This window comes from Opisthorchis viverrini, assembly GCF_000715545.1.
Source record: "Opisthorchis viverrini unplaced genomic scaffold opera_v5_136, whole genome shotgun sequence".
Lineage (NCBI taxonomy): Eukaryota > Metazoa > Platyhelminthes > Trematoda > Opisthorchiida > Opisthorchiidae > Opisthorchis > Opisthorchis viverrini.
This window is the reverse complement of record NW_008751793.1, coordinates 822,399-833,356: the sequence shown is the minus strand read 5'-3', so window position 1 is coordinate 833,356 and position 10,958 is coordinate 822,399.

Below are 10,958 nucleotides of genomic sequence, written 5' to 3'. Positions count from 1 at the left end.
AACCTAAGGAATACCCCATTAAGATTGTTTCTCACTGCTTGGAACCCACTGAGGTGAAATGGATGGAGCCACATCGCCTGGTAGAAGAGACATGTGCTTTCTCCAGCACATGTGTCAACCATCTGGGGCACCCGGGTGTTTGCATCAAAAACTATAAGCTAGTTAACGTGAGATAACCTCATACTGGTTGTTTCACCACTATAATGGTGCAGCTTTGGTGGTCACGGTCGTGCCTAAAACCGAGGAAACGTGATGGAATGGCAGAACACAGCTGCTACCCTACATTATTTTCCGTCGGTTGCACTGATACAACCTATGCATCTAAATTTCCCACAAGAGACACTCGGCCTGCCGGGACACCTGGTTTATAGCTTGCTTCAGTGTGTCGGATTGGTGCACCCGGTTTTTAAGGCAAACGTTGGCGCTCTCCAGACGGTCGTTGGTCACATTTCCAAAGCGAACCATCTCAGAATGTGTGTACATCCTATTATATGGTGATGCAAAGCAACTGTGACGTGAGATAAGAGGTTGATCGCGGGTCCGTGCGGTGCACTATTCTCAGATCTTGCGGGAATCTGTTTGTATCATGATAAACAAAAAACACTGGAGGGCACTAATCTCGATGAACAGGGAAAATAGGCCGCGCAAAGGGGCAAGATGTCTTTTTTTACAGAGGCGCACTAGACTGGACGCCCCGTTATAGCGCCCACGCGAACTGGTATCCCCGTTCGTCATTTTTCACCGTTACGCTTTTCTCGTCATGTGTCAGGCATGAAGCCTCTTGTTTTACCCTCCCTCACTTGGTTTTTTTGTCCGCCACCCTCAAGTCTTAATCGTCCGGTGCTACCTGATATTCTCTCCAATAACGCATGGTAACTGCTCCCCTGCCCGTGCTGGTTTAGTGGTGATCATGCCTCCTTCTGGTAATGCCCATCTCCAATGATGCTATCCCTTTTCCTAACCCCTATGCCCACAATCCCCGCTGTTCATGCTTCTATTCTGACTGTAATATTATGATCATACATGACGATATGCCACCCACAGGTTGGGAATAAACATTATTATTATTATCATTATTATTATAGTCCGTTGGCTCATTCCAGCGATATATCGCTTGTACCACTTTGTTCAAGCGGGTGAACTCTCAAGGTCACACACCATCATCAAATTCCGTGTGATTTCCAGTTCACGGAGTGAGGCGCAACATAAAATCTTGGTCTGTTTTAACCTTCCGCAGTGTAAATAAAATGGAAGATAACATCTACGGAATGTCTACATCTAGAAATTTACCCACGTTAATAAACGCGTAAAAAATAACGCGTAACTGCGTTTTGCTCCTCAGAAACGACGAATAAGTTGGGTTTGTTCAGGAAACCTTGGCAGAACACAGTTTTTCGGGAAGCGCGTTTTTTCTTCAGTGAAAGAATGGAAGATAAGTTGATACATTGAGAAGTCTTGATGCGAAAGTGCATCTGCGTAAATGATCTCCGCTCTCAGATATAAGCGACCAGTCAGTAGATAAGGCAGCGTTCTGAGATATACAAATCTAAATTACCAGAGCAATATATTTTTCCTGTTTACAATATTCACGGCCCTTAACTGTAATACGTCATACCCTCAGACGGCATCTTCAAACAATGGGGCCAACCACTGCCACTCAATATGATAACCGCATACACGCTTGCCCAACTTGGCTACTTATCGTATCCGCGAGGCCCCTCTCAATATGCGATACCGAAGGAGACCTCAGATATGTATGATAACACAATCCAACACTCATTGATCGTCATCCACACTCAACTTTACGCATTGTTACTTACCTTGACTGCTTATCGTAACTGCAAGATCCTTACCAATTCTGGCCCCCGATTGTAAGTCCATTACTATGGAAGATAGCCTGGTGCAATGGCTGTCGATGACATTTCAACATAATAAACATATGTATTTATCGGTTACATATCGTAACCGTTGGGTCGCTGAGTGAGGGGCCCGCAAAAGGCATGGCCACCTAGTTCAGGAATAGATGGCTTTTATTACTCGTAGCCATACCCATCGTTGCCCTCTCCGTGAATTTCAGTAAATTCTAGGACAGTGCCTGTGCGCGCCGATGAATAAAAAGCATTGACTATGCAAGACCACCTAAGAGGACGGTGTCATAAACAGTGGACGATATCCGATGAAGTTTATTTACCAACTTGTAGGGAACGATGGGCATGGGGTCCGACTAGGTCAAAGGTGAAGCCGCTTGACATGCATGAAAACTGAAAACCATCGCTGGCAATGATTGGCCTTGGGCGGTTGCGTAAATGGCCTGCGTCACAACAAACTAACATGGAGATGGAGGTGGAATAATTTGAATTGGGAAAACATGACAAGTTTTGTATCAAAAATGTGGTTCAATCTGAAACTAGGTAGACACACTGGTTTCAATGTTGTAGGGAATTCAGGCACAAAGAATAGGTCGGATGAGGAGATGTTGCTGACGCATAGGGCCGAAAGAACAACTTATACCAATTGAACTTGTGGAAGAGGCATGCCGAAGTTGCAGCGGAGAAACAGGTCAGCCATACACGAACGAAATTTTCATCGGGTTTGAATGAACTCGTCCCAGAGGCGGTTGGGGCCAGGTTAAAATTTTTCTCGTAATTGCGATTACAGACTCAAGCAAGCAAGAGGTCGCGGTGGATAATCTGAAGAAAACAGTTGCAGGAGCGCCATCATACTGTGTAAGACAGCTCCATGTCATAATTGCGCTGAGATTCTTCGGTTCATGGACAAAACTGTGCGTGTTGTTGTTTACCTTGGCTGCTTGTCGTAATTACCGGACCGTGTCGATGTGCGGCGCTGATTATGAAGCCTTAGCTGCGAAAGATTGACTGAGTTAACGGCTAACAGCAGCCCTTTGTCACGGCAACCGCGTGGTGTCGCTCCGCAAAGCCCGCGCTCAAAAATTATAAATCCACCATTGGTGAAATTAATTTATTTGCTCATTGGACTGGTACAACCATAATGGGTGGTCCCACCGTTTCGTCTTCCAACCATGTACAATTGATGACGTATCTGAAATGAAAAATGCGTGTTCAGTTTGGTCCAACCCGCAGGTCAGCAGGGAGCATGCCAATCCACCGCCTCCAGAACATTCCCATAGTTCAAAACAATTATCTGAGCTAGCTCAATTGCGGTCAATTGAGCTCAGCGATGAAGCATGGGCGAGCGTAGAAGAAGCTTCGCTAGATGCCATTAGTACAATCAGTTTGGCGTCTAAAATATGAACAAATTAACGACTAGATACCCCCGAAATTGCCATTTTTAGTTAATGCCGGGAAAATAATGTTGACAGGAATCAAACTCGATGGTGTACGAAAATCCATCAAGCGTCAACTCATGGCCTACGAAACGATGAAGGGCCACTAAAAACGGCCGTAGCCTACAAAATTTGAGAAGTTTTTCTGTCCATAGTAACATGATGGTCATCTGGACGATAAATAATGTAGACGGTTCAGAGATTCGCCCGCAAAATGCCAGGCAGAAAAATAGGACGAACGCTTCAACGAACAGTTTGGCTAGCCTCCTGCAACGTACTCTCCCATAGGGGGTTTATACGGGCAAATAGCATGCAAATTTAAATGGCTCGTGAGAACAGATAAAATAAAAGCTGTCGGTACTGAAAAGTGAAAAGGGTTTAGGGTAAATGGCAGTCAAAATGGACAGACAGTCCCTGGTTACCCATTTACCACGGTTATTTGATGCCATGCGGAGCAATTGCATTCCAAAACAATCGTGGGCTCAGCCCGGCAGCCGTGTTATCGAAAATGCTCCATGGTCTTATTCTTCGGAGATTGAATGGGCACGGAGAGACGCCCGTGGAAACCAAGCTGCGTTCCCTCTAGCGAAAGGCTGTACCGATGACATTTTTTGTATCCCATAGATTCCGAAACGATGACTGTCAACAGCAAGAAACAATGCAGGCTTTCTTGACTTGAAATGCGCTTCTGAATTTGGGGACCGTCGAGCACTACCGTGGTGTCTATGGAGCAAAGGTGCTCTCCATAAATTATTGACATTCATTTAGACGCTCTGGCCAAAGTTTTCGGGAAGTTTTAACACCTGCGATGAGCTCTTGCTTTCGTTCAATATGTCAAATGATGTCAGGCAAAACCACCGCCTTTTGCTTTCCCCCCTAAACGAATTTGGTATGGTAATAAAACGCTCGCTCCCAGGTTCCAGTGCATTTGTGGTCGAAGCAGTACCAGGGCAATCGGTCAAATTATCGAGTAAGCAGATAACACAGCTCTTCTTGGATCTGACGATACTTAATGGGGAAAGCAGTAAATAATCTTGATAAGTGTGCTTCATGACGTGGCGCGCGCTTTGCAAAATGTAAAGAATTGCAGCAAGAATGTGTGCGTTCTAAGCTCAATTTCATGCTTGTGGATGAGCCGATGATGATAGTAAACAGTCGTGTTCATCTTGGCACCTGGTGGTCTAACCCCCAAGACTGGGAAGGAGAGAGTAAATTTTACGGACCCGGATCAAACATGGCTTGGGCAAAATAATGTTTGTGCTATTCTTTTTACTCGAAGTAGCGTCAAAAGTTGAATAAAACCAATGATAAACAGGCCATATATTGTGCCAGAGATTCTATTACAATCGAGTTACACAAAAACGGAAAGGGATAATCTCTGCATGATGAGCTGTAGTGAATGATGCTGAGGTTTGCTAGACGCACTTGTATTGAATGAGGGACGCGACCGAGCGTGTGAAATTTGGCCAGTTTTTTGTCATTTAATCCAAACAAACTCGGACCCAGACTTTTCCCGCACACTGCTCCAGTAGTAGATTTAGTCTCGCTAAAAAGCTTTGTGCCATTCTGAAAGTTGTCTTTATCAGCAGGCGTCTTACCCTAAATGTTGTCATCGAAACGGCTCCTTCAAAGCATCGGCTCATTCACACTTGACTCTTAACTTCTATCAAATTTTATTCATGAAAACAAACAAAACAACCTTTAGATAATGTGGCCTACCCAGAAATCCTCAACGTTTCATTCATTTTAGGTGAACGTTCGAGACGGTACCGAATACCCTCCTCACTGACCAAAGCTAGATACTACACTTCCCCCGAAATGAAGCGGTTTAAATGGTTAAAGAAGCACTTATTAAACTAGATTTATGCAATTTTACCATTCGAACACCTCTTATGTTGTAGTAAAACCAATGGCTTCAACACTTTAAATCGAAACAGGTCGAATCAAATGCTTCCTGTCTGTGGCCGCCTCCAATACAGACTTCTTTGACAATTTCTGCCGCGCTTGCCCTGCTGGACCAGATCGTATTACAATCAAGTCAACTTTTCTTCCTATTCGTTTCAGCCGCCACAAGCAGACGTTACATAAAATTACGAGCTTGGTGATCATTATCCGAGTGCCGCGCCAGTCGTCCCACAAGCACTCTGTGCTATTGAACAGAGCCATTATTGGAACACCGCGGACTTTGCCTCAGGATACCACAGGTCATCTGTCAAATGTGACCAATACCAACGCAGCCGAGATGCGGGTCGACTGATTTGCTTTGGATACTCAAAAACTGACCATCATCTGGGTGTAAACACCTTGCTTGCGGCATGGATATTTAACTTGAGCGCATCGCCAGACCAAAATGCGCAATAAGAGAAGGGTCAAAGACGTGCAAAATCAAATAAAAAAAGACGAACGGGTAGCCGCCCTAAAGGTCAAAGCAAGAACAAGAGGGAAGTGGCCACTTAGATGAGTTTCAGGCGCTTCACAAAAAGCCAAGGCATCTCACTAGGTTGATTAATAAACGTTTTATCCGAGGAATTTTGGTGATTACCGTACTAGAATACAGAAGACACGAGTGCCATTTAACGTTGTATGATTAACATGCCCATTATAGTAAAAAATAGCGGGCCATGCCCTTAAAAAAACCAATTAAGGGCCGAAAAATTGGAAGGAAGGGCAGCTGCCGAAGACTAGCCAAAAATGTCTGGACATGAGACACTCTAGTGACCTGCGGCACGGAGCATATTTGTTGGCGCTGTATCAATCCAAAGGAAAGGCGGCAACTACAGTTGGGCGAGCCCACTCTTGTGACAAAGCATATAGGCGCAACTAAGATGCAAAAGTCCCCGGCGAACAGACAGGCTTCAACACTGGAATTATTAGCTCAAAAGTTGACCGCCGCGTGTACTACGCATACCGCTTAATACGCTTCAGTCACAGAAGGTAAAGCAATCAAATAGAATGGAATGATGCATTACGAGTGCCCAGCATCGTGAACACGGATCCTACTAGGCCGTAAGCGTTAATGGCAACCACCAAGCACGTGAAAAATACAAGCAAGACCCTGAACTGTGGTGGCCATTGAGCTCAAAACCTCGAAAGTTATCTGCAGGCCCTAAATTTTCAGGTCACAGAGAGGTAGAGGGTTTTTTTTACAAAAATGCTCAAAAAATAAGCTAATTCAAAATCCAAAACCCTTAGCAATACAATGGCGGCAGGCAAAGAGGCGTTGCTACAGTCGAGAACCTCTACCAACAACTGGAGCTTTGAGAAAAAAAATTCCGTAGAGCCGGTAGAGGGAGGTGGGGGTGTGGTGACGCCGTCGTTATGAACGCGTATTGTAAGTGGAGCTACGGTAAGGTACAGACACTTAAACTACGGCTGCTGCGCCCCAAACTCAGAACCAAACTCAGTCACCAGCAATATTTTTCTGGTAAGCAAGAGTGCTTTGAGAAGCGTGAGAAGCGTTTCACACCTAATGGGCATAGTCATTCTCAAGGCATACTGGGTGCCATGTGGTTTTCGCTGTCTTCAAATCAAGTCATAGTCTGAAAGCTACCCAAACACACCATCTGATGTTTATCCAATGGTTTCTTATTACCAAAAAATGAGGGAGTCGACACAATTTTGATTCAGTGATTGCAAATTCTCGGACGACGTCTTATAACTAGGAAACCCAAAACCATCTGATAATGGATCCTAGTGCCCCAACAGCTTGACTTGAACCCATGAAGAGAATGGCTTCCTAGAGCGGTGTGAGTAATCATAAACACAGCTATTCAACGGCAATGCAAACTTAGCGTTTGAATCGACATAATTCACAACTAATGCATTAGGTTGAATTTGTTTTCGATGAAGCTTCATAAAATCTTGGGGAGAGATTGCTTCCGCGAAGCAAAACATTGGCGGTGGTATTGTCGCCTGTTAAAGACAGGGCAAAAAATAAAGCAGTAGACAGACGTCGGTTCAAACACTTCCAAAACCCAACAGCCGCTGCGAGCAGTCACATTGTTGAAGAGTGTAACGGAGGGCAGATTGATTGCTTCCGCGAAGCAAAACATTGGCGGTGGTATTGTTGCCTGGTAAAGACAGGGCAAAAAATAAAACGGTAGACAGACGTCGGTCCGAACTCTTCCAAAACCCAACAGCCGCTGCCAGCAGTCAGATTGTTGAAGAGTGTAACGGAGGGTTGCAAACAGAGCAAACTGACCAGTAACAAGAACCCCTCACCTTTCGAAAGCTCACCCGAGCTGAGTTCATATCCAATCCTACGACTGTCGATGGAAGCGTCAGGGACGCGGGGACTTGCATTTGCACAAACCGTCAACGAGAGCTAATAATGTTCGAGATTTTACCCAAAGTCAGGACGAAATTGGGCATCTGCCTTTCGCAAAGATTTTCCGCGGAATTTGTGATCATAAAAGGACAGCCCTCAGGGGTCTACAAACGCGGAACCATTTTAGAAAGCAGCTGCAGTTAAACACATCAAGCCATAGTGCGACCAATCATCTAAAGGTAGGTAGAAATAACCGTACACTTTTGTATTGTATTGGGTTGGCTTAAGAACGGATTGGCCGAATGGTTCAGAAGGTACCTGTATTAGACTGTATGCACAAGCCAAGTGGTGGAAGCGTCTTGGTTAACTTCAAGTCGGCTAGATTCTCCCTCTGCTAAAAATAAAAAGTATTCTGGGTGGCGAGCGGATGTCAGGAAAATCGGATTCTAAGCTCATGTTTACAAGTGGATAGAAATTTCGAGGCAAGCGCCTCTGCTGTTCGAACGTACGTATCATTAAAGACAACAAGAACAAGATAAACAGAGAGCGAGACGGGGTTCAGGTATGCTGTTTTTATTTTAGAATAGTAACCAAGTGACAAGAGAATCTAATCAAGCCACTAAAACGCATTTCATGTCTGATTCCAAGTTTTGTGGATTAGATGGGCTTCTAGTGTGGAAGCATATTGTGTCCAGATTCAAGGGAATAACATTTTGCCAAAACACATCTTCAGAGGAAAATGTTGGTAGCTCGGAAGGTGTAGCTGGTGGTTGGTTTCTTCACTGAGGTGAGCTGTTTGACTGCAGAGGAAACTTCACCAATCAAGGTGACATCATCAGTACGCTGTTGGGGAGCGTAATGGTGCGTAGCGATTGGTTGGTGGTTGGTCGTGGACATTCATCAATTTGGGTCTCTAACCTCCTTGGAATATCCATGCTACATCGTTACGGAGTATGCGCTGATAGTGGGTAGCACAAGACAATTTCCTTAATTTATACGATCCCACTTTAATTGGGAGACAGGTCTGAATCATAAAAAGTTCATCATCTCCCAAAAAATCTTAGACAAGTTAGGGAATATTGGACTACCGGGGATTGCGTTTGAGATAGTGCATGGACCTAAAGCGGATTCAAAACGAGCGGAGGGGAGTTGACTGGGCCTCTGGCGATAAAGGTTTGTTTTCAAAGTGCTCAGAGGCTATCATTGGGCTGCGCATCACCAGGGGAGCCAAGGCCAAAAAGAGTACTAGCATCTGCACAAAATATCCTGTTGGGATTTTATGTCGACCTGAAAGACCACGGCTATTCTTTTGAAACTGTTCTGAACACTTGTCTCTGTTTAATTGTCATTTATTGTAAGTGCGTTGAAAGATGGAAGGATTTTATATTATTCCTGCAAGCTTCGAAACTTCACCGTGCAGCCTACTGATATAAACTGGACAAGAATGCACTGAAGTGCCTGTTCACTAACCTTTTCGCAGATCACCGAATAGGCTAACATGTTGTGGAAGCATTCGCATTATCGGATGATTCTGCGCGAATCTGGACTTCGACTGGCCGAATTTCACCCTGTAAATAAGGGAACCCGTAGAGTCAGTTTATCACCGGATAGGACTGGTTAACTGGAAGCTGAGCTGGTAACTTACATTGAAAGTGAACCGATAAATATGCGCATGAGCGGGCGTCAACTTTCGCCCTCAAGCACTACAGTCCTGTTTTGCGCGTTGCGGAACGGCGTAAATATAAACGGCTTTTGGCCGACGTAGTCTTTGCGGTGGAGGGCATTTTTTGACTCTTGGAAAAGATCAACCCCTTCTGCGCGTTAGGGCCAGATGAGGTCCAGCCAAGAATCCTGAATGAGACGTCGTTCAGATTGTTAAAACACTTCTGCGTGTTGCCTAATCAGTGGCTCGACAAGGGCCACCTACCCACTGCTTGGAAGGAAGCGATTGTCACACCAATATACAAAACAGGTGGCCGACTATCGCCCGGTAGCTACTGACATGTTAGACAAACTAGCGTACCGTGCAAGGTGATGGAATGTATTCTGAAGCGAGCAATCCTAGATCAATTTATTACCGACAGCTTGATATCTCCCAAACCTTGTCTTGCGTGACCAACATGTTCCTACTTATGGACAGATTAACCCAGGCCCAGGAAGAGGTATTCATAGCGTGTGTCGTAATTTTAGACTTCTTAGGATCATTCGAATAAGTCCTTCCCGTTTAGCCGCTTCACAAACTTAGGTTTCATGGGATTCGAGGGGAAATTCAACATTGGATTAAGGCGTTTCCATTAGAAAGCGAATCCTGAATGAAACTTGGCTCAACCTACTCATCTACGGCGCCGAGCTTTGTTGGAGTTCCCGAAGGTTGGAAGGAAATTCAACATTGGATTAAGGCGTTTCTATTAGAAAGCGAATCCTGAATGAAAGTTGGCTCAACCTACTCATTTACGGCGCTGAGCTTTGTTGGAGTTCCCAAAGGTTCAGTTCTGGGACTACTACACGATACACATCAATGATCTTTCAGATATTCTTGCTAGTCCATATCTACATTTTGCGGACGAATCGAAATCCTGGATTGCTCCAACCAAATGCAGACGACGCGAGGCACTGATCTTTGGACTAGCACCTTCCTCTGAATGACGAAAAGTGCGCTCATATGCCATTCGACGGAAACTCAGAGAATGTGATGAGAATGGACCAGAAGACAACACGAGGATTGATGCCAAAAAGGATTTGATTATCTGGTTATCTTCAGACATGTCCTTTACACCGAACCATGAGCAATCGGCCCAAAAGACATTCGCCATTTTACGGATGATTCAGTGCACCTTCTCCGGTATTACTTGCATGGAATTCCTAATGGTCTATAGGACCTACGCTGGACTGCTTCTTATGTATGCCAACCAAGTTGTCTACTCAGGACGCACGAAGGATGTAGCACTAATCGAGTGTGTCCGGCAAGCCGCTACGAAAATGGTTGCCGGCCTTAAATCTGAGGACTACGTAACTCGTCTCGCGGTGCTTGACCTCTTTCCCCCGGATTATCGTCGCCTCCGAGGTGCTTAATTCTTTCTTATGCCCAGCTTGAACAAGGCATGACCAGCAGGTTTTTCACGGTTTACCTGGCAAACTTACGGCGGGGACATAGTAAGAACATTTCCAGGCTTCAAGTGCACACTTACATTAGGTGATATTTGTTTCTTGTTTTGGGTAGTGGCTGCATGGAAGAACCTTCCTTGATGGTTGTCCAAACTTCTTCTAGGACCCAGTTCAAAGCATTATCAAACAATTACCATCAGAATCCACGCGCCGGCAAGCTTACTCCCCCACACTGAGGACCCAAAGTGGAGTGTTATACCCTTCTTCACCTATGCCTTTCAG